Genomic DNA, 25,059 nt, shown 5'->3' on the forward strand with positions numbered 1-25,059 from the left:
CAGGCCCCTCCCAGCCTCTCTGAGGGTTGAAGCAATCAATAGCTTGGTACATCAATTGAGTCACTTTGTTGTAACTCCCAGGTACCTTCTATATACTTCAAGCAAAATGATTTGACTGTATGCTTCCTATCAAACACAGACTCAAAACTCTGTGGAAAGCTGAACACTTAAATCTTCCATTACGTTTCAGGCTTTGGACCCCACTTCCTTCTATTCACATTAAGAGTTAGTAGATAAATAACTGCCTGATAGTTAATGTGATACTGTACATTTTTAGTCATATTATTTTAAATGAACAATCAATATGAATTCATTTGTCATTCTTTCCTACAAGCATGCATCATAATAAACTCCTCTGTGATTCACAAGAATGTAAAAATTACCCCCATGGGAATTTTATCTTAATTCAGTATTATTGGTCTTTCTAAGTGGAACATTATCTGTCGCTCTTCTGAACAGAGGGTTCATTGATAATTGTTCATTAGAGGAGAAGCATAATATTTTTCATATTTTTTTCAGCCTTTGACAAAGTCATGGGTAAAAACTGGCTGGGTCCACATGATGCCAAAAGATTTGGATGAATAAAAAAGGAAGAGGTGATATTGTTCAATGACTATGCTGTTTGGTCCATGTACTACTTGCCAACATCTGGGTGTTTGGCCTGAGAGGTTTCAGAGTATTTCCTTTGCATCCACATGTTATGGCTTTGTGTATCTAGATGGCTTCTCACTAAACAACTTGGATGCCTCTATTATGAGGGAATATATGGAAGCAACGAGAAGTTGAAAAGGGAAGGGGTAGGACAAAGGGGAAATTGTGGCAGAAGACATTCCTAAAATGGTTCTGCCACTGCCATGGAGTTGGAGCCCGAGCAAAGGAATTTGCAAATTTTCTACATTAAAGCAGTACTGGGAGGCTGCCATAATGATGTAGAAAAATGTGGTTAGTATAACACAAAACATCAAAAGGGGAAGAGAAATCATCAATATTATACCACTTATCAGAAAAGTGTTGAGTCTAAGTCGGCATCTATTAATCCATGTTTGCCATAGACCGAGGGGGTGCCCCTGAACATGATGGTTGGGGAAACAATGACTTGCCCATGAATTCAGCAGTCCAGGGCCCATGGGGCAGTCACATGGACTCTTAATACACTATTCAATTGTAGCTCTGAATTGAGTTAGTGGACATTCACAGCCTCAGTGTGAATGTGCGGAAAACCAAACAAGGGGATTTCATTCTATAAAAGCAAACCCAGAAAAGCTCGGCAGAAACACTGAAAAGTAGCCCAGAAGAACAGAGCTTTCAGCATACATTTTAGAACTACAGATCAATAGAAAGTAACTTAAAATTACAGAAGGCAAGAGGCAAAGGGAAAGAGCTTCATGGGGATTCTCTCCCCTTCCCACTCCAGAGTGAACCAGTCTCTTTTTGAAGTTGAGGCTACTCTGAATAACTATGTTCCAGCTGACAAATGTGGAGAGAGGAGAGTGGCGGCCAGCTGCTGTTCACCACTGACGCTGGCTCAAGGGTAAACAGCTTTCAACAGTCATGGGAAAGAGAGGCCTACTGCAGAAAGGGTTTTATAAGAGAGACTCGGGAAGCTTCTTTCTTGAAAGCCTTCATGGTCAAACTCTAGCTGAAAAACCAAGTTTGCCTTCTTGCCTTGATTAATAAGGCAGTCTGACTGGATTAATCGGCTGCTTGGCTAGAGGGACCAAACAATTTAGTCCATACAGCTCAACGCCTCCAGAAGCTAGACAATGATCCAAGAACTCAACAGAGCCATCTCTATTGTGCTGTATGATAGCACGTGCTACTTCTATTCAGCCCTGTGCTTTTGGGGTCTCCAGCGGTAGGGAGTCTCCTGAGACCTCATGGGTATATTCAGTTCACCTAGCTTCAAGATATATAGGAGATACTATTTGAAGATTTAAAGCTACTTCTGAGTCATTACTTCTCAAATATTTTAGTTAAAAGCAGTGCTGATGTTTTTCTTGTCGTTCTTCTATGCAATCAAATAGGTAATAAGCATTATTAGAGTATATATTTTTCATGCTATTAAATATTATTTGCACTTCAAATTGAAAAATACAACAGAAAGCTTATAAACATTTTATTTTTTAACCTGAATTGACCCTTATATTTTTTTTAAAAAAGGTTTCACAGAAATGTGCAAGGGACCCCATGTTGCCTATATTTATGTACAGTGTAAAAATTCAGCAAGTATTAGTTGAATCTTAAATCCCATCAATTTCTTTTCAAATGATTGTTTAATGTGGGCATGTGTTTTGTCTATATATCAATGTAGATATGTTGTGGCACCCTGCCACATACAGCTTGCCACATTTCTCCACTGGGTCAAGTTTGTGTTTTGTTCAAGCAGAAAAAAAACACCAGTAATGATTAATTGGGGGACAGACACACTTCCAATGCTCTGTGGTAAACAAACAAGCTGACTCAGTGTTCTTGGTGAAACAAAACTTTCTCTAAGAGCCAAGAATCAAATAAACACAGGATGTGTCTACGCTTCTCACCCTGTTCATTCCAGTTGGAATCATGGTCTGTAATGGCCTGTCTCTTCCTTCCTTCTTTCCTTCCTTCCTATCAAACTCTCAGCATAAGGCTTCTCACCCTGCTGGCTTTGAAGATTGAATACTCTTGAGGACATGGTGAATTCCAGATTAAAAAAAAAACTCTGTGTGTGTGTGTGTGTGTGCTCGTCTGTCTGTTTTGGCTGGGGCTACTGGCTACCCCCATTTGCAAGGGAATGATAAACTTCAGTCACACCCATCATCATAGGAGCAAGTCAACTTGTGGCAGAGCGAAGTGGCAGAAACAGGACAAAATCCCAGACATTTTGACTCCCAGTCTGGTGCTGTTTTGATTGTTACAAGCAGCCTCATCCACTGATAAAATGCTTCGGCATTTGGATGTAAACCAATGAATGTTTCTCAAGCCGTATTCTACAGAAAAATAGCCAGGCATTAGTAAAGGCTCCTTAGATTACTAAGTTTGAGAAATCCTGCATATTCTATCTTCCCTTGGAGATCTGCAGTGCGTGTTAGCATTTGAAAGGCTCTGAGAAGACTTGCAGTAAAGAACCCTGTCCAATTTTATTTAACTCAAAAGTTTCCAACCTTATTTGACTACAGATCTTTTTTATCCCATTGAATGCCTATTAACATCTTGTATGGTCCCATAGTGTGTAAGTTGAAAAACACTAGTAAAATAAATCAGGAACGTGTGGATTAAATTGTACTTACTATGTTTGGACACTGTTTAAGAAAATATCACGGGTACTGGAATCCAGCCCTTCTGGTTTCCTGGCCAGTTCACACTCTCCCCACTGCATACATCACATGCTTGCCCCATGGTCTTTTTTTTCCTTCTGGTTGCTAACTGTTGCTCAGATCTCTCTAATTAGCTACTCTCGAGACAACTACCTTGTTAATCTAAGGCAATGGTTCTCAAAATGTGGGCCCTTGGTCAGTGGCATCACCATTACCTGGGAACTTGTCAGAAATGCAAATTATTGGGCCCCACTCACTTCACAACTATTGAATCAGAAACTCTGGGGCAGGCACAGTAATCTGTGTTTTAACAAGCTCTCCAGGGGATTCTGATGCGCCCTCAGGTTTGAGAACCACTGATCTTCTAAAGCAAGGCTTTAAACCACTTTCCCTACAACTTCTATTATTTCATCTTGTCACTTATTTTCTATTGCCACTCAGAAAGCAGCCAAGACGAAGTTAGGTACATCGCAGGGACATGTGCCCCCTGCCTACCCCTCCCTCCCCCGATCAAAAGATGATTCCTTCAACAAACAAATCACTCATTCCCTCCTTTGATATATTCAGTTTAGGATGAAAAGCTTTGCATGAAATATGAAGAAATTATCCTTGAGCCAGCCTATCAATGCCAAGCAGCTTGCCCCACCAAGTCATCGCAAAGCTGACACTTCTTAAAGGTAACAAGACATGTTTGTCTCTAAACAATAAGCAGATTTTAACACACCCAAGTGTTTTTTTTCGTAATTCCATCTGTTTATATTTTTTAATATAGCTACTAGATAATTGAAAATTACATATGTGGCTCATATTTGTGGTCTGAACACACCCAAGTTGTGAAGAAAGGTTACACAGTGAGTTCTTGACAATCCTATTGATCAAATAAGCTGACAAATATCTACTGAGTGTCCGTTAAATGCGAAGCACTGTGCTCCACGCTCTGGGCTTTCATAGAACATAATGTGGGCACCTTGCACAATGCGATGTTACAATGTAGTTTAAGAGAGACAGTTATCACATCAAAAACTGTCCAACAAAACAAAGTAGTGATCAGAAAGTGACAGAAGAATGCAACTAAGCAATAGGCATCTAGTCTGGAAAGATACATCTTCGAAAGAACATTGAAAACTTCTACGAGCTGAACGTCTGAAGAGCAGAAAACATGGGTAGTTCTCCCTCTTTCACTTAATAGTTCTGTGACCTTGGGCAAGTCTCAACCTCTATGGGTTTTAATTGACATTCTGTAAATTAAGGGTAATGATACCATACACGCACAAAGGCAGTGAACAAAAATAGATGCACTCTTAAGATAGCTTTCAGTCTAAGTCCTCTGACTCTAGGAGATCTCAGACCGGAAAGTCTGCAGGTGCACGCTGGGTGGGGCGGGGGCGGGGGCGGGAGGTTGGTGGTGGTGAAATTAGCAACGTTCCTAGAGCGCACATGCTCTAACCCAGGGTTGCCGGGTCTTCTGATTTTTGTAGGGAAACAGAAATACACATTTTATGTGAAATTTGCCCATTACAACGTTTTGCAACTAATTCTACAATTTTTTTTAATTGGACCAAACAAAATGTGTCTGTGAGCCAGATGCATCTTGTTACATTACTAATCGCTAACCTCAGGACTAGACAGAGGCCACTTAAGTTTTCATAGGGAAGGTGGAAATGTGGGGAATTTTGCTGAGGTTGAAATGAAATGGTGGTATCAGTTTAATCATTAAGATGCCTCACTTCAAAGAGCGTCAATATTTTTTTCTCTCCAAGTCTTTGTTTAGTATTACACAGGCATGGCTGCAGTCAATTATAGAGTGCTTAGATCCCTCCTCCTTAAAGCTTTCCCTGACCACGGCAGCCCCAAGTGCACTCTCTCTCCTTTGAGTTCCCATAGCAATTATTTTCCATACAATTCATTTGTCAATTAATCACATAGTGCCTTGTGGCATCTTTTCTACTGTGGTCTTGAACTGCTATTTAAACATGTTATAATTATTTAAGTTTCCACATGTTTGCATCTTCTCTTCCCTCTAAGTTAATAAGCTCTTTGAGGATAGAGGCCAGATCTTCTTCCTTACAGTGCCCGGCACAGAGCAGAAGATTAATCTGCTGTGGATTTAATTTCAAAAGAGCATAGTAGAGAAGGGTAGTGTACCTAAGAGTATCTCTCACTTGGTTTTTAGGTCTCATCTTCTCCTCTACAGTCTGTGCTCTTTATCATATGTGAACTTGTAAATTTATATTTAATAACAATAGCTTCAAGAAAGTGAAAAGATAGCATATGGCATGAGAGAAAATATTTGCAAACCTATATATGGCAAGGGACTTTATATAAAGAGCTATTAAAACTCAATAATAAGACAACTTAATCTTAATATGTGCAAAGGATTTGAATAGACATTTCTCCAAAGATGGTGTAAGAATGACAGGTGGAAACTAAAACTTTGGTGATGAGCACACTGTAGTATATACAGAAGCCAAAATATAGTATTGTACACATAAAACTTACATAATTTTGTAAACCAACAAAAAGTATATTTTAAAAAAGAATGGCAAAATTTACAAGCAGGTCATGCAGCTCAATATCAAAAAACAATCAACCCAATCCAAAAATGGGCAGAAGACCTAAATAAACATTTCTCCAAAGAAGAGATACAGATTGCCAACAGACACATGAAAGAATGCTCAACATCATTAATCATTAGAGAAATGCAAATCAAAACTACAATGAGACATCATCTCACACCGGTCAGAATGGCCATCATCAAAAAATCTACAAACAATAAGTGCTGGAGAGGGTGTGGAGAAAAGGGAACCCTCTTGCACTGCTGGTGGGAATGTAAATTGATACAGCCACTATAGAGAACAGTATGGAGGTTCCTTAAAAAACTACAAATAGAACTACCATACGACCCCACAATCCCACTACTGGGCATATACCCAGAGAAAACCATAATTCAAAAAGAGACATGTACCACAATGTTCATTGCAGCTCTGTTTGCAATAGCCAGGACATGAAAGCAACCTAAGTGTCCATCGACAGATGAATGGATAAAGAAGATGTGGCACAGATATACAATGGAATATTACTCAGCCATAAAAAGAAATGAAACTGAGTTATTTGTAATGAGGTGGATGGACCTAGAGTCTGTCATACAGAGTGAAGTAAGTCAGAAAGAGAAAAACACATACCTAACACATATATATGGAATCTAAAAAAAATGGTTATGAAGAACTTAGGGGCAGGGCAGGAATAAAGACGTAGACATAGAGAACAGACTTGAGGACATGGGGAGGGGGAAGGGTAAGCTGGGACAAAGTGAGAGAGTGACATGGACATATATACACTACCAAATGTAAAACAGATAGCTAGTGGGAAGCAGCCGCATAGCACGGGGAGATCAGCTCGGTGCTTTGTGACCACCTAGAGGGGTGGGATAGGGATGGTGGGAGGGAGACACAAGAGGGAGGGGATATGGGGACATATGTATACGTATAGCTGATTTGCTTTGTTATAAAGCAGAAACTAACACACCATTGTAAAGCAATTATACTCCAATAAAGATGTTTTAAAAAAAAAAGGAATGGCCAACAAACACATGAAAAGATACTCAACATGATTAGCCGTCAGGGAACTGAAAATCAAAATCACAATGAGATACCATCTTACACCTTCTAGGATGGCTATAATAAAAATGACATGTAGTAACAAGTGTTGATGAAGATGCGGAGACACTGGAACTCTCATTCCCACTACTAGCAGGAATGTAAAATTGTACAGCTGCTGTGGAAAACAGTTTGGCAGTTCCTCAAACCATATGACCCAGCAATTCCACTCCTAGGTATACAGCCAACAGAATTGAAATATATAATCACACAAAAACTTGTAAATGAATATTCATAGCAGCATTATTCATAATAGCAAAAAAAAGTGGAAAACAACCCAAATATCAATCAACTAATGAATGGATAAACAAAATGTGGTATATCCATACAATGGAATATTATTTGACAAAAAACAGTGAAGTCCTGATATATGCTACAACAGAGATGAACCTTGAAAACATTATGTGAAGTGAGAGAAGCTAGCCACAAAAGACCACCTATGATATGAATCCGTTTACATGAAATGCCCAGAAGAGGAAAATCTACAGAAAGTACATTAGTGATTACCTGGGGCTGAGGAAGGGAGTTAGGGATGGGAATGGCTGCTAATGGGTGCAGGGTTCCTTTTGGGGGTGATGAAAATGTTACAGAGTAAGATTGTGGTGATGGTTGCACAACTCTGTGGCTATATTAAAAATCACAGAACTGTACACTTGAAATGGGTGAATTTATTTATTTAAAAAAATTTTTTTGATGTGGACCATTTTTAAAGTCTTTATTGAATGTGTTACAATATTGCTTCTGTTTTATGTTTTGGTTTTTTGGCTGCGAGGCATGTGGGATCCTAGTTGCCTGACCAGGGCTTGAACCCGCACCCCCTGCATTGGAAGGCAAAGTCTTAACCACTGGACCACCAGGGAAGTCCCTGTGGTTGTTGTTGTTGTTTTCTTGTTTTTTATTAAACATCTTTATTTGAGTGTAACTGTTTTACAATAGTGTGTTAGTTTCTCCTTTACAACAAAGTGAATCAGTTATACATATACATATGTTCCCATAACTCTTCCCTCTTGCGTCACCCTCCCTCCCATCCTCCCTATCCCACCCCTCTAGGTGGTCACAAAGCACAGAGGTGATCTCCCTGTGCTATGCCGCAGCTTCCCACTAGCTATCTAATTTACATTTGGTAGTGTGTATATGTCCCTGCCACTCTCTCACATCGTCACAGCTTACCCTTCCCCCTCCCCATATCCTCAAGTTCATGCTCTAGTAGGTCTGTGTTTTATTCCCGTCCTACCACTAATCTCTTCATGACATTTTTTTTCTTAGATTCCATATATATGTGTTAGCATATGGTATTTGTTTTTCTCCTTCTGACTTACTTCACTCTGTATGGCACACTCCAGGTCTATCTACCTCATTACAAATAACTCAGTTTCATTTCTTTTTATGGCTGAGTAATATTCCATTGTATATATGTGCCACATCTTCTTTATCCATTCATCTGTCAATGGACACTTAGGTTGCTTCCATGTCCTGGCTATTGTAAATAGAGCTGCAATGAACATTTTGGTACATGACTCTTTGTGTGTGTGTGTGTGTGTGTGTGTGTGTGTGTGGTACACGGGCCTCTCACTGTTGTGGCCTCTCCCGTTGCGGAGCACAGGCTCCGGACGCGCAGGCTCAGTGGCCATGGCTCACGGGCCCAGCCGCTCCGCGGCTCGTGGGATCTTCCTGGACCCGGGCACGAACACGTGTTCCCTGCATCGGAAGGCGGATTCTCAACCACTGCGCCACCAGGGAAGCCCACATGACTCTTTTTGAATTATGGTTTTTTCAGGGTATATGCCCAGTAGTGGGATTGCGGGGTCGTATGGTAGTTCTATTTGTAGTGTTTTAAGGAACCTCCATACTGTTCTCCATAGTGGCTGTATCAATGTACGTTCCCACCAGCAGTGCAAGAGGGTTCCTCTTCTCCACACCCTCCCCAGCATTTATTGTTTCTAGAGTTTTTGATGATGGCCAATCTGACCAGTATGAGATATCTCATTGTAGTTTTGATTTGCATTTCTCTAATGATTAATGATGTTGAGCATTCTTTCATGTGTTTGTTGGCAAGTATGTCTTCTTTGGAGAAATTTCTGTTGAGGTCTTCTGCCCATTTTTGGATTGGGTTGTTTGTTTTTTGGATATTGAGCTGCATGAGTTGCTTATATGTTTTGGAGATTACTCCTTTGTCAGTTGCTTCATTTGCCACTATTTTCTCCCATTCTGAGGGCTGTCTTTTGGTCTTGTTTATGGTTTCCTTTGCTGTGCAAAAGCTTTTAAGTTTCATTAGGTCCCATTTGTTTATTTTTGTTTTTCTTTCCATTTCTCTAGGAGGTGGGTCAAAAAGGATCTTGCTGTGATTTATGTCATAGAGTGTTCTGCCTATGTTTTCCTCTAAGAGTTTGATGGTGTCTGGCCTTACATTTAGGTCTTTAATCCATTTTGAGTTTATTTTTGTGTATGGTGTTAGGGAGTGTTCTAATTTCATTCTTTTACATGTAGCTGTCCAGTTTTCCCAGCACCACTTATTGAAGAGTCTGTCTTTTCTCCACTATATATTCTTGCCTCCTTTATCAAAGATAAGGTGACCATATGTGCATGGGTTTATCTCTGGGCTTTCTATCCTGTTCCATTGATCTATATTTCTATTTTTGTGCCAGTACCATTCTGTCTTGATGACTATAGCTTTGTAGTGTAGTCTGAAGCCAGGGAACCTGATTCCTCCAGCTCTGTTTTTCTTTCTCAAGATTGCTTTGGCTATTTGGGGGTTTTGTGTTTTTTGTATAGAAATTTTGTGTTTCCGTACACATGGTGAAATTTTTTGTTCTAGTTCTGTGAAAAATGCCAGTTGTAGTTTGGTAGGGATTGCATTGAATCTGTAGATTGCTTTGGGTAGTAGAGTCATTATAGTATGTGAATTTTGTCTCAATAAAGTTGTTAAAATAATAATAATAGCTAATACTTATATAGCAGCTCAGTGTGACACTCTTCTAAGTGTCCTAGATGTATTAACTCATTTAATCCTCACAAAACCTCTAGGAGGAAGGTACTTTCATTGTCCCTATTTGACAGATGGGGAAATGGAGTTACACAAACATTGTCATTAGCCTGAGGTCTCACACTAAGTAGTGGAGGGGGGATTCTGATTCAGGCCATCTCAGTCTAGATAGAGTGTTTCATTCGTCGATGCAGTGCTATATTGGACCCAAATTGTCAATGCTTGTCATCTCTCCATTTATTCTTCTCGAGCCATGATGAAAAGAGTCTGCACAGACATGGGCTACAGTGGAAAAGAGTGGAGGGAAAGTTAATTAGCAAATAAAAGGGAAAAGCCTACAGAAGACGCAAGAGGAGTGGATTTATAGACAGTCTGGCTCTGCTGTGATTTTGCAACTCTTTCTTCTGCCCATCACAAGAAGAGTATGTACCCTGTACCTAGTATGTGAGAGACTGTGTCCAATGGGGGAGGGGGGAATGTGTTAGGGTAATCCTTACAGAGAGGATTTTACAGTGATTCAGCTGGCCATGTCTGTTGCTTTCTGGGGAATGGTGCCCAAGTTCAGAGTGACCCATGAAGTAGAGTGGAGATGACTCACATTTTCCTTTTGATTCCTAGGAGGATATGGAGTAATCCTATCTGGAAGATCGCTAGGTTCATTTACTCAAGCACAAGTATTTATTAAGCTAAATACAAGGGGATACAAAATTGATAATAACAACCATTTAGTGAGTGTTCACCATGTGCTGTGCCTTTCAGATACTGACTTATTGAATCCTTAAAACATCCCTATGGGGTAGATACTCTTATTATCATCCCCATTTTACAGATGAGGAAACTGAGGCTCAGGGAGATTGAGATCATACAACAACTAAGAACAGAGTACAGATTCAAGCTCAAGTCGCTCAGATTCTAGTGCTTTTTCCACTATAACATACTGCCCCCAGCAAATACTTAATGAGCTCATACTTATACAAGGCACTATGGGGGAGAAGGTAATACAAGTCTCTTCTCCTCAAAATACTTATAAACTGGTTGGGTGACAAGATATAAACACGGTAAAAGTTTTAAAATGCTATAATAATAATAGAATAATAATAAAAGTATACTGTATATACAGGTATGCTATTTATATAGAAACAATACAACATTAGAAGAGATGATGATGATGATGTCTACTATTCATTAACATTTACAATGTGACGGGCTCTGTTCTAAAGGCTTTACAAATATTACCTCCTTTATTGCAGCTTATAGGTGAGGAAACTGAGGTAAAAGGAGGTGAAGTAATTGGCCCAACATCGTATAACATCATAAGTAGCAGTGTCAGGACTCAAACCCAGGTAGAATGCCTCCAGAGCCTAGCCTTCTAGTTATTACATTGTATTTCCATGATAAGTATGGTACTACAGTAAGGGTTTGAAAAAATGCTATGGGAACCCAAAGGAGAAGGCCATGAATTCTATCTGGGGCAGTCGGGAGTGGTTTCCCACAGGATGCAATAGTTGTGCAGGGTCTTAAAGGAGGGTAGGAATTTACTGGCAAGATAAGAGGAGTAAGGGTGTTCTGGTCAGAGGGAACAGCATGTGCATGAACTTCTGTGAAGGCCTCGTTTATCTGAGGAATGTTGAAAAGTTCAGCATGACTGGCGTCTAGAGTATGTTGGGTAATCAGAGGGTGAAGGGACTTGTGCACAGCAGAACTGATTAAAAAAATGAGCTCAAATATGATATCTACTGGGAGATTATCCCCCTTTTAAGTTTGTCCCTGATTTTTAAAAGGGTTCCTTTCCTTTCTGCAAGCTTGGGAAATGAGTTTTGCTAAAGCAAGGATAAGAGTTCTTGGGGGGAGGGGGGTTTGAAGGGTGTACTCTTTGGAAAGGAGCTGGGCCACGGTGGGTGAGAAGATTGTATTGGGGAAACCTTCTGGGAGGAACAGCCTCAGATATTCAACTGAGAGACAGAGAGACAGAGAGGCAAATACCCTTCTCCAACCTACCATTAGGTCCAGTGCAAGCAGCAGTTACTCAGCACCCACTCACCCCCCTGCCACACACACACACACACACACACACACACAGACTGGGAAGAAAAATGGTCTGAGATCTAGAGGGAAAAGCTACTAGTTGGCTTGTTTCAAATCCCAGACATAGTTCCTTAGTTGTCCCTTTGTCCATGGGTCTGGGGGAATCCTTTGGTTCCTTTGCCACGTCATTGTGCAAAATTGAGGGAGTTCTACTGTGTCCTATAGGCAATGGATCACCAAAGAAAGTCAATAAGCAGGGATGTATTAGGAGGCTCCATCTTGAGGCAGATTGAAACCTGAACTAGAGGGAGGAAGAGACTAATGGCCCAGATCAGAGAGGATATGGAATTTAATTAGCACAGTGACCCCGTCAGTGGGAGTCAGAAGGGCCTTGATTCAGGACAGCCTTCTGAGGTAAACATATAGCAACTTGGTGACCAACTGAATATAGAGGATAGAGGACTCTCGGAGATAGCCAACGAATTTGACAAACTAATTACCAGCGGGAGGTTTGTTTACAACACTTGGCTACTTTCAATATGACCTTCTAATGCTAGTGAGCTTGCCTTGGTTGTCTCACTGGGTTGACACACCAAAACTAACTACGGGTTACACCCTTCCTTCTTATTTCTTTTCTGTTTTCCTCATTTAGTCTAGCACTCAACTCCATGGTTCTCCCCTGCCTCCTTTGTAGTTTCTTTTCTGCTCTTTTAAGAAAAGGAATCAGGAAGTCTAAATGTGCCGTTTCTGCAACCCTCACCCATGTCTCCCAGACCCTGGCAGTCTTTGTTTCTCATTATCGATGGTGGTGTTTTGGTTGCTGTTTCTTTCCTCTGCAATTGGTACACTGCTTACTCACACTCTGTTCAATAAAGTTTGTCAGGACCCACTGTGCTCTTTCTTCCCAGACTTGCACATAATTATCTTGTGTTTCTGTATAGTTTGTTTCTTCTCTATCTATTTTTTCCACCTAGCCTTCTGAATTTTTGCTACAGTATTAAAAAACAAAGAGAGAATTCTGACCAGAGCACAGGCATGAAATAAGTAATTCTTAGCAAAGAATTTTTTAAAATACTCTCAACAGCATAGAGGAGGCATGGATTCAGACCTGAATCAGATTAATCTTCCTAAAGCACCTGTTTGATTATAACATTGTCCAACTCCAAAATCTGTCATTATCCCCTCAGGTTGGTGGAAAGAAGTTCAAATTTCTAAAGCTTGTATGTTCTGTCCCCAACATAATTTGACAACCTTAACTCTTACTACTCTCATACACATAGCTACACATTCCCATATTTGTACCTTTAGTCATATTATTCATTCTAGCTTTCTCCCCCTGCCCCATTCCCACCTGTTGAAACACCAGCTGCTCTTTTGTGCCTGGAAGTCCTGATGATGATAAGGAATCAGACCTGGCTTTCAAACTCAGATTTACTACTTGCTGATTGCATGATCCTGGGTAAGTCATTTCTCCTCACTGAGACTAAGGTCTTCATTGGTAAATGTGAATCATAATAATCTATTCTCAGACTTGCAGTGAGGAATAAATTATATAACATATGTTTAGCTACATCTACCACAGTGTCCATCATATAGTAAATGCTCAATACATTATCGAATGGATAGGTTTCAGGGGTTTCACAGACCACCTAAAGGTCATCCATGCATTTCACGTTAGAAATCCTTGAATTTGAATTCATCAGTATTGGGCAGTCTATCTAAATGAAAAATAATACCTCAAGAGTATTTTTTGTGTGTGCACATGTGCAAACATATGCACATGCATGTGTGTGTGTGAGAGAGAGAGTGTGTGTGTGTTGCAGGGTAGGGGCGGGGGTGGGTATTTACTTCAGCAACTACATTTCAGAGGGAGTTGAGGAAACAAGACTTGTTTTCAAAATAAGTCAAGTCAGATGCTAGGGAAGTTGAGTCACTCTAAGGAAGGCCCAGAGTGGACTCAGAGGAGTAAAAGAGGACTGTGCAGAAAGCCATGATGGGATGCAATGTTCTCTAGTTCTGAAGTCACACGTCATCACTGAGGGAAAGTGAAGAGTCTCTTGACAGGAAGGCAGCAACCTGACAGAAGACTTTTGTGACTTATAATTTAAAAGAACACTAAAAGAAGAGCTGAAAGCAGATCCTTTTTTTGTTTGTTTGTTTGTTTTGGTCTCTCATGGAGAATTAACATCACATGAAAATCAGAATCTCACCAAACCATTTACTAAGAAAGTAGACCATGGAAAGGCTCTCTCTGAAAGCTATCAGAGAAATGGAAAGCAATCAAGAATGGAACACTAGAGAACAATTCAAAGGTGCAGTAAAAAGGGGAAGGGAGTGCTATGATACAGAATATCATGAAAGAGCAAGCCTATTGTTAAGAGAAAACCAGTGAGGGGCCTCAAAATGTCGTCTGAGTGGTGAGCAAAGTGACAGGAACGGAGAGCCAGCACGAGCAGGGGTTGTGAAGAAGCTGTGCTTGCTGTTAGGAGAAGTGATGCTCCAGCAGATTGGCAGAGCCAGCAGCGGCGGGCAGCAGCCGCCATGTCAGTGTCTCTAAGGACCACTCCAATGTGTCTTCTCGGAAAACAATTCACAGAAGGGAATTGGGCAACACCCAGGGCATGCCCGATTGGTAGCTGACTGCCAGTTGTGGACCTAATCATCTCCACCATGGGGTCTTCATAAGCAGCAATTATTAATGGAAATGGGATTGCCCCAGAGAACTATAATCGCTCTAATCAGTATTACTATTCAATTCAATAAATTCAGCATAATATTGAGCCACCTGGTATGTATTCTGTGCTGTGCTGACTCAGGCAGGACCTTCCATTCATTTATTGAGCACCTACTGTGTACCAGGCACAGTTGTGAGCTCTGGGGATATAGCAGTGACCAAAACAGACAAAAATTCTTGCCTTCCTGGAGTTTACATACTAATGAGGTCAAAGAAGAATAAAAGCAAGCTATCTGCTACTGAGCATCTTTTATGTATCCGGTGCTTTATATACATTATCACATTTAATCCAAATAACAACAACATGTGAGACAGGTCATTTTCACCGTTTTACAGAAGACAAAACTGAGGTTCAAATAGATGAAAAGCCAGACTAAGATAACACAGCTAGGCAGTGAGAGAACTGACATTGGAAACCATCCATGTCTGTCTCCTTCCAAAGGGCATGGGTTTCTCCTCTTTGACTTTCTGATCTTCCACAGACCCTTAGTGTCAATTTCAGCACCCTCAAGATTTAACTTTCAGAGACTGCTAACAGCCATTCATAAATGCCAGCATTACTCAAACCAATGGTCAGAGTCAGATATTGGGGATATCGATATGAAAACACATAACCTTTGCCCTGAACTCCTCTGAGTAGGTGGAGAGGCAGTCTGGCAGAGTGCGTAAGAGCCCAGGTGCTGGGGAAAGACTAAGTGACTTCAAATCCCAGCTCTGCCTCTGCCTGTTACTACCTGCATAACCTTGGGCAAGTTATTTAACTTCTCTGCGCCTTAGTTCTCCCACCTGTAAAATGAGGATAATAGTACTACCTCATGTGCGGGGAGGATTGTGAGGATGAAGAAGATAATAATAGCATACACTTGCATACTGCTTATTATGTGTCAGACACTATTCTAGCCACTTCATATATGTTAGGTCTTTAATGACAACCAGCAGTGCTCAAAGCATAGTTCAGGGACCCCTGGAGATCCGTGAAGTCAAAACTACTTTCATAAAAATACTCCGGCCGGTTTTGCCTTTCTCACGCTCATCTTCTCACAAGTGTATAGTGGAGTTTTCCAGAGGCTGCATGATGTGTTATATGATCTTTTGATTGAATACAAAAGCAGATATGAGAATCCAGCTAGCTCCTAATAATCCAGATGTTTAAAAGATTTGCAGAAATGAAAAATAATGCTATTCTTCTCACTACATTTTTCTTTTATTTGGTTTTGGAAAATATAGTTATTTCCCATTAGAAAGATGTCATTCATATTAATGTAAGTAATGGGTTTAACATTGTTATTTTAATACATTGATAAATAATTTTTTTAAAAACTCTGTTTCAATTTCTAATGAGGTAAATATTAACAGATATAAGCCAAATAAACAAACACCCTTTGAGGTCCTCAATAATTTTTAACCATCTAAAGGTCCTGCAGCCAAAAAAATTTGAGAACCAGTCATATATAATACCTAAAAAGCATTTAGCACAGTGTCTAAGCACATAGTAAGCACTCAATAAAGCTAAGTGATTATTATTATAACACCTATAACCATAATAGGCACCATAGGATGAGTATCTTAAATGAAATTCTAAGTGCTGTGGAAGTTCACAGGAGAGAAAGCTCACATCCAGCTGAAGGATCCTGGAAAGGCTTCATGAATTAAGAGGCATTTGACATAGGCATTAAAGAATGAATAGGATGGTGAACGGAGAATTCGGTAGAGGGGAGTTGATTCCAGGTGGAGAAACACTGAAGCAGGAGAGCAGAGGGTGTGCTCTGGAAACAAGGAGTGGTCAAGTTTGGCTGAAACCAAAGCTATGTGCAAAAGAGTAATGGCAGAGAAGCCTGGAAAGGAAGATCGGTGAGCGCATACCTGTGGAGAGCCTTGAATGCCAGGATGAGGAGTTTGCACATTACCCAGTAGGTAAGGGGGCGGCCACTAAAGATCATTAGCCAAGGGCTGAGATGACATTTAGGATAGTTTGAAGAGGGAGAGGCTGGATGTGGAGGAACTGGTGAGGAGGCTATAGCCATAGTTCAGGAGAAAGGGACAAAGAATTGAGCTAAGGTAATGGCCCAGGGGATGGAGGGGAGGAGAGGGATGTGAAAGAGTATGAACATCTATTAAATAAATATTCAGTGAACTTCCATGACCTACTCTGTTTCTCTCTCCAACATTAAGGACTTCCCCACCCCACCCCCAAAGATAGGTCATAATGGACATATTTCATATTTATAGTCCCGGAACTGTGCCATATTGTAGCCAAAGAAATTGAATAGAATAGAGCATGTCAGATTTCAAAATGAATGTCCACAAGGAAATTAGGGTCCTGAAGAAAAGGAAAAAAAGTGGAGAGATAGTGGAAGTGAGGGTAGATATTAAAATCCAGACTCCCTGTACAAATCAAAATGGGTGCAGATATATGGCTCATGCAATCTAGTGGAAAGGGAAGTTATGAGATGAGCCCAAGGCCAAATGAAAAGTATTTTTTTCAAACAAAAGCAAAAGAAACGTTCCACCCGTCCTGAGTAAGAAAATACTCTGCAGCACATGGACAGAGTGGGGTGAGGATTAGTACATAACAGTTCCAGCCTTTTGCCCAGTTAATTAATAGTTTGCTTTTGGGCATTGTTTTTCTTTGTGACCACCTAGAGGGGTGGGATAGGGAGGGTAGGAGGGAGGGAGACGCAAGAGGGAAGAGATATGGGAACATATGTATATGTATAACTGATTCACTTTGTTGTAAAGGAGAAACTAACACACTATTGTAAACCAGTTATACTCCAATAAAGATGTTTTAAAAAAAGAGAGACACAAGTTAAAAAAGAAATAAATGTTACTTGTTACTTGGCTGAGGCTAAAAAAAAAAAAAAAAAAAAAAAAAAAGAAGAAGCCAAGCTATTCAGTGATTTACTGCATTGTTCCCTTAGTTCTCATACCATTCTTTCTGTACTGCATAAGGGACAAATGAAGTTCCTGGAAACCTGTGGGCATCAGTGCTCTGCTATGCCAACCATTTCACAGAATTAAGAAGAGGTAGACAGAGGTCTTGCAGACAAATAGAGAGGTATTAAGGTTCTTGCTATCCCAAGTGGCTAACATAGATAGCTTTGCTTGGCAGGCGTGAATTGTATTCTTCGTTCTGATGCTGTGAAAAGTCACCGTAGGTAAAACATTCTCCTGGCAGGATTCCAATACTGGGTTTAAACAGTCCTCTTCTGTGAGGGAGATCTTCAGGGCGAGGGGAAAACCTTGAGAGTCCCATTCTCCTTGAAGGTTCATTATTACTGTCCACTAGCGGCTCTGCTCCACATTTACCCACAGCCCACCACTGGTATTGTGCAGTGATCAGGAGGACCCAAGTGGGAAGGGGTTTCTGTATCCCAAGGTGGGTCTGGCAGACTTGTCTACTGAGCTATGAAATGCTCAAGGAGAAGCAAATGACCAAACGTCATACCTCCCCTTGCCCCAATAATAGAAAGAAAACAATGGCTAATATTTATTGAGGACTTACCAAGTGCCAGATACACTTGACTTGAATCATCTCACTGGAACCTCACCACAACCCGGCAAGGGAGGCACTGTGATCATATTGTAGGTGAGAGAACAGTGTCAGAGTTTTAAGTGACTTGTCGAAAGGCACACACTAGCTAGTAAGTCGCAGAGCCAGGATTTGAATCCACATCTGTCCGACTCTTTCTGTTATGCCTCACCACCACTAAAAGAGGTTTGTTGGTTTTTTAATCGAAATGTAGTTGATGTACAATATTATGTTAGTTTCAGGTGTACTACACAGTGATTTGATGTTTGCATACATTACCAAATGATCACCACAATAAGTCTAGTAACCATCTGTCCCCATACAAAGTTATTGCAATACTATTGACCATATTCCTTAGGCTGTATGTTACATCCCCAGGGCTTATTTGTTTTATGACTTCAGGTTTGTACCTCTTAATCCCCTTAAAGAATTTCTTTACTTTTCTGTTTTCTCCTGAATGCTGTGCTGCCTCACAGGGCAGAGCATGTTTTTGGTGCCCCAGACCATGGATCTCCACGTCACCTTGTAGAATTCTCCATCATCTGAAGGCCTTTGAGGTGTCATGTCAGCCACGTCGGGAAGCTACCCTAACCCATTTGGGATAATAGAATCTCAGATTAAGGTCATCTGGTCCAGTGCCTCAGCTCATGTTGACTCTTCTCTCTAACATCCCTCTCTAGAGGCTGGATCACTTGCGATTGAAAGCTTCCAGTCAGGGCTGTCTTCATGGGCATATGGCTATTTCATTTTGTGCTGGGCCCTGCAAATTATGCGGTGATCCTGCTTCCAGTGAAGAGAAACTCATTAGCTCAGGAGGCAGCCCATTCCATCGCTGGACTGCTCTGTCTCTTAGCAAGGGCATCCTTATGGTGTGAAGAAATCTGTTTACCCACAGTTTCTTCCCACTGGCTTCAGAGACAAACAGACTTGAGGTAAAATTTCTAGCTCTGCAACCTCCTCGCTATGGCTGTAAGCAAGTCATTTAACCTCTCTGAACCTCAGTTTCCTCATCTCTAAAATGGAGAAAGGGGTGGGGAGATGGACAAAATAGGTGAATGGGATTAAGGGGTACATCTACCGGTTATAAAACAAGTCACAGGGATGTAATGAACAACACAGAAAATATACTCAACAATATTATAATAACTTTGTATGGTGTGTAGTCTATAAAAATATCGGATCACTATTTTGTACAGTTGAAACTAATATAATATTGTAAGTCAGCTATACTTCAATAAAAATAAATAAGATGGAAATATTATTACCTTCTTTGCAGGGTTTTTTTTTAAGGACAGATAGGACACTGTAGGTAGTCAATGAATGTTAACTACAGTTAACACCATTATTACCCCTACCACGAGCGCATTGAGTGCAAAGGACTGAACACGGTACAGAACACAGATCCTGAAATGTTCCTTACCTAAATTAGAAAAATCACTTTACGTGTCTTACATTTTTGCTATTCTTCTTACCTTCCATGCTAAGAAAACTTGATATCATTAGCCCACTTATCATTTTACCTTTAAAGTACTCTAGCCAGCCTTCTAACTTGGTAAAAAATATACTTCTCAGTAGTAGCTGTAGTATTTTACCATAGGACTGCTTAGTGTTTTAATGTCATGTAATAATTTTTCATCCCTGATCTCATCTGAATCTCATAATAACTCTCTGAGGCAGGCAGGGCAGGCATTAGTTCATTCATTCATTCATCTATTCAGCCACTATTAACTGAGGCTCTGCTATGTGCCAGGCCCTGTACTAGGGGCTAGGGATACCATGGCAAACACAGCCGACCTGGTTACAACCCTCTAGAGCTTATATTGTAGTAGATTTGCAGGTAAGGAAACTAGCCTCAGTGATTCAGTAATCTGCACAAGGTCACGTGGTGAGCAGGAGGTGGAGTTTTCTACTGATGCTCATTCCAGTGGATATGCCACTCTCCCTGTCTGTCTCTTGCTCCCTTGTATCCAGCTCTAAAGCATCTTGAGTTTGCTACTAAGACTATTCTTTTTAAACCCTGCATTTAGTCTTGCCGTTAGTTTGATTACACATCGTTCCCTCTGGTCTGGTTGTTCAACATCAAGTCACCCCAGTGTCTCTGAGCTGTTTCCTGAGCTTAACCACTTGTCTGGATAACCTGTTAGCAACCCCAGAAGGAGAACATGGCCTGCATGACTTCAGCCCAGTCTCCTTAACTCCTTCCAGGGTGAGTTCACCTTTGTTTGGCTGGCAAGATAACACCATTTCCTTTTTCAAAGGCTGAAGTGGCTCCCAATCGCCCATGTATGATATCAAGTCTGAACATTCTGCCTGGCTTTCTAGGCCCTCCATAATCTGTTCCCACCCTGCCTTTGCACTTTATCTATTTATTCCCCCGCCTTTCACTTGTCCACCCCAAGCTCATTTCTAGCCAAGGCACCTTCATGCACCTCATCACTCTTGTTACCTCCATCCCACAAACCTAGAAGCTCTCTTCTCCTCTATCTAAAATAAATCCTACTCAGCTTAATTCTTACTTCCTTTAGGAAGCCTTCTTTAATGGCACCAGTTCTCAATGATCTCACCAGTAACCGAATAGTTCTATAGCTGAGTTTTAAAAATTAATTGCCAGCTTCCCTGGTGGCGCAGTGGGTAAGAATCTGCCTGCCAATGCAGGGGACACGGGTCTGAGCCCTGGTACAGGAAGATCCCACATGTCACGGAGCAACTAAGCCCGTGAGCCACAACTACTGAGCCTGCACTCTAGAGCCTGTGAGCCACAAGTACTGAGCCCGCAAGCCACAACTACTGAAGCCCAGGCTTCTCAACAAGAGAAGCCACCACAATGAGAAGCCCGAGCACCGCAACGAAGAGTAGCCCCCGCTCACCGCAACTAGAGAAAGCCCGCGCGCAGCAATGAAGAACCAACGCAGCCAAAAATAAATTAATTAAATAAATAAAATTTAAAAATTAATTGCCTAAGGACATGCTAGAGAAGACCTCATCTGACAGCCCTTCATTTGAAAAAGTCCTGGGGATTTTAATTGGCCTCCTGCTCAATATGAATCTATAGCGGTGATGCAGTTGCAAATATATAAGTAAGTAGGTAGTTGGGAGATACAATCTCAGGCTATACTAAGGGAAATATCATGCCTTGACTTGAGAGAAATTATACCTCTAATGACTCGTTAATTCATTCACTCATTCATTTAAAACACATCCATCTCTTTTCAATGTGCTTATGCTTTGTTCCAGAAACTCCACCTTTAGGAATCTCTCCCACAGAAATACTGTGCAGCATTATTTGTCTCTAGTAAGTTTTGAGATTTTCCCTTTATCCTTGATGTACTGAAATTCTATCATGATGCATCTAGAAGTTTTCCATTTGTCTTCATTTTTTCTGCTCAGGATTAGGTATAGGATTTTAACCCGAGGACTCATGTCTTATATGAGTTCTGGAAATTCGCAGACATTTCTCTTTGAACACTACTTCTTCCTATTTGTTTTCCTTATGGAATTTCTATTAGATGTATGTGGAGCTTCTTATCATATCATTTGTATCTTCTAATTTCTCTTTCATATTTAGTATATTTATAATGTGCTATATTCTATATCTCAGCTTCATTTGTTATTTCACTAATCCTTCCTTCACTCATGCCTTATTTGTAGTTTAACCTGTCAGTTGACTTTTTAATGTTTCAATGGGACTAGAACTAATGTCTTCCAATGATCATCCCATATTTTCTATATTCTTCATTTCTAGAATTTTTCTTTGATATATATATATATATATAAGTATATACCATATACACCATATTATATGCCATATACACATATATATGTATTCTGGGTTTTTTCCTCTTTAAACACACAATATTTTAAAGTCTGTTCAGATTGCTGTATTATCTGTAATTCCTTGGAACTGAATTCTCCCATTTCTGGTACATACTGACTAACTTATTGTAGTGGGTCTCTTCATGCGCTTTATAATTTTCCATGTGAACTTATCTTCTGTAGGAGCTGCATTCTGTGAGAATTTGACTCTGAGTTGTAGAGTCAAATTTGCAGTGGCCGCAAAACATGTAGAACAGTACCTGGCACATAGTACATACTAATCAAGATTTGTTATTATTTTGCATCTGGCCATTTGGCAAATCTGGTTTCAATTCACAGATGAGGCAGGTCTCTGCTGCTCCTTGGTTTGTGCAGGAAGTACAATTCTAACTCAATTCCAAGCCCTTCGAAGGACCTAAAACCTCAGCCTCTAAAGTACTCTTCTGGTTCCATTATCCCCGTGAGTTGTGACACTTCAATTCATGCTCATTGCTGTGATTTTAAGTTCCATTTTTGTTTCTGGAATCTGGGATTTTTCTTTTCTTGCTTCTTGAATTCAGCTATATATTTTTGTGGTTAAATTTTATCCAGTGTGTCCCTGTGTTCTGAGTTGCATTGCTTCTAATAGTGACCAATATTAGATAACCTAAGTGTCTGATAATAGGGGATTTGTTAAATAAATTATGATACATTCTTCAAATGGAACACAATTCAGCCATAAAAAAAATAATGAAGTAGGTCTCTATACCTATATGAGCTGACATAGAATACAGCCTGTTGTACTGTTAAGTGAAAAAAACAAAAAACAGAGATGGGTGTCTTCATTGTATGTATATAAATGTATGCATTTTTTGTACATAGAAAAGGTGCTGGAAGGATGCCACCCACAAACTATTACTATGGTTACTTCTAGCATGAATGTGAGGGATAGACTTTTAGTTCACTCTTTTTCCTTTAGTTATAATTTAAAAAATAATAATATGTAGACATTTCTTTTAAAAATCGAATACTCTCTCTTCAATTTCATCCCCCTTCTCTCCAAAAGAAAAGCTAACCAACATTTACCAAGTATTTACTTGGCCAGGAGCTGAGACAATAGTGACAAATAAGCTTCATTCCCCACCACAAGAAGCTCAAGATCTAATGGGAGAGACATGCATAAATAATCAGGGTGCTGTAAGAAATGTTCTCAAGGAGGTGGGGGAATGTCTAACTTTCTCAGAGGGAAGGGCACTCAGGGAAGCCTCACAGGGGAGCTGGGGCCTGAACAATGTGGAGTTCACCAAGTAGACAAGGGAGGGAAAATCATGGTAACAGTCAAGGGTCAAGTAGGAAACCGATGGCACACTCAGACAGGGACTGTGAGGGATGTTTAACAACGGGACTGTTTCCAACCATGTGAGCTGGGTTCAGGGAAACCAACAAAGGATGGTGAGGGACCCCAGGGAGATTTTACCACCTTTATACCTGAAGGGCCAAGAGGAGGGAGCTGTTACGAGAACCCAGAAAGAGTAGCTGTAGCTATAAAAGATGACCTTCAAAAAAGTCTGTGGCCTAAGATAGATTCTTCTAGAAGGACTCAACCAAACTGCTAACACCTCACAGCGAGGGAGACAGGAGAATAAATATCCAGACTTTAATCTGCTTCTGATCTCCAGTCTCTTGCTAGTACCTCCCATTGGCCACATTCAACAAGAATTCAGAGAAGAAAGAAGCCAGTTAATACAGTCCATAAAGGTCAGCCTCTGGAGGTACAGAGAGAGAATGTACAAGTGTGAAAAGTTGATCCACTGAGGTATCTGGGAAATCTCTGTATGTTCCTCTCAATTTTTCTGTGAACCTAAAACTGCTCTAAAAAAATAAAGACAATTTTTTTTAGAAAGTAGATCTGGAGGGGCAAATAGAGAATATTCCACATAGGCATTTTATGCAGAAAGAGCCATATGGGTAAAGGAATAAGAGCAAGAAATCACAAGGGGTATTTGAGAAGCAGAGCAGAGTTTAGTGTGACTAAATTGTTGGGTTTATGGAAAGGACAAAGGTGAGGTGATAGAGTGAGGAAGACGTGAAAGGAGTGTTAACAAACTGTTTGAGTTCCCAAATTCTTAGATTTGCAAACTGCCAGCCCATGGGACAAAATTGTCCTGTAAAAGTCTTTTGTCTTGAGTTTGAATGTGAATATCTTTAGACAACTATATGGACTCCACAGGTCCCACCACTTGCCATTGTCTCACAAGTGGTCTACCTGACCTTTTTAAATTATCTACCTGCCCCTGAAGACATTTGGAGGGGAAAATCCATATTAGAGCTTGTCCAGGGGAGAGCAAAGCACATGGGTTGGAAACCATGTCAAATTAAGAGTTTTATCCTTGCAAAAGAGATGACTTAGAAGGACATGATGGCTTTCTTGAAGTCAACCAAAAGCTAACATAGAGAAGAGGGAGTAGACTCATTTTGTCTTATCCCTTCATTCACTTGGCAAATGTTTGTTGCCTGTCCTCTGTGTACCAGGCTGCAAACAGCTGAATTAGGCTCAAAGGGTATAAGTTTCAGGAAGGCAGATTTAGACTCAGGATAGTGATTCTTAACCATTTTAGGTCTCAGACTCCTTTGCATCTGATAAAAGGTATGGGTTTTCTCCACTGAAAGATGTACCTATACACATGCCCACAAATAACGACATGCAGTTTCAGGAGATTCATAGACGTGGTGAAACCATTCATAGACTCCAGGTTAAGAATCCCTGGAGAGGGGACTTCCGTGGGGGTCAAGTGGTTAAGAATCCACCTTCCAATGCAGGGGACGCAGGTTAGATACCTAATTGGGGAACTAAGATCCCACATGCCGTGGGGCAACTAAGCCCCTGCACCACAACTAGAGAGCCTGCAGGCAACAACTAGTGAGCCCACATGCTCTGCAGTCCGGGCACCACAATTAGAGAGAAACCCGCGCGCGGCAACAAAGAGCCTGCGCGCTGCAGTGAAAGATCCTGTATGCCGCAACTAAGGCCTGACGCAGCCAAA

The sequence above is a fragment of the Kogia breviceps genome, chromosome X, assembly GCF_026419965.1.
Source record: "Kogia breviceps isolate mKogBre1 chromosome X, mKogBre1 haplotype 1, whole genome shotgun sequence".
NCBI lineage: Eukaryota > Metazoa > Chordata > Mammalia > Artiodactyla > Physeteridae > Kogia > Kogia breviceps.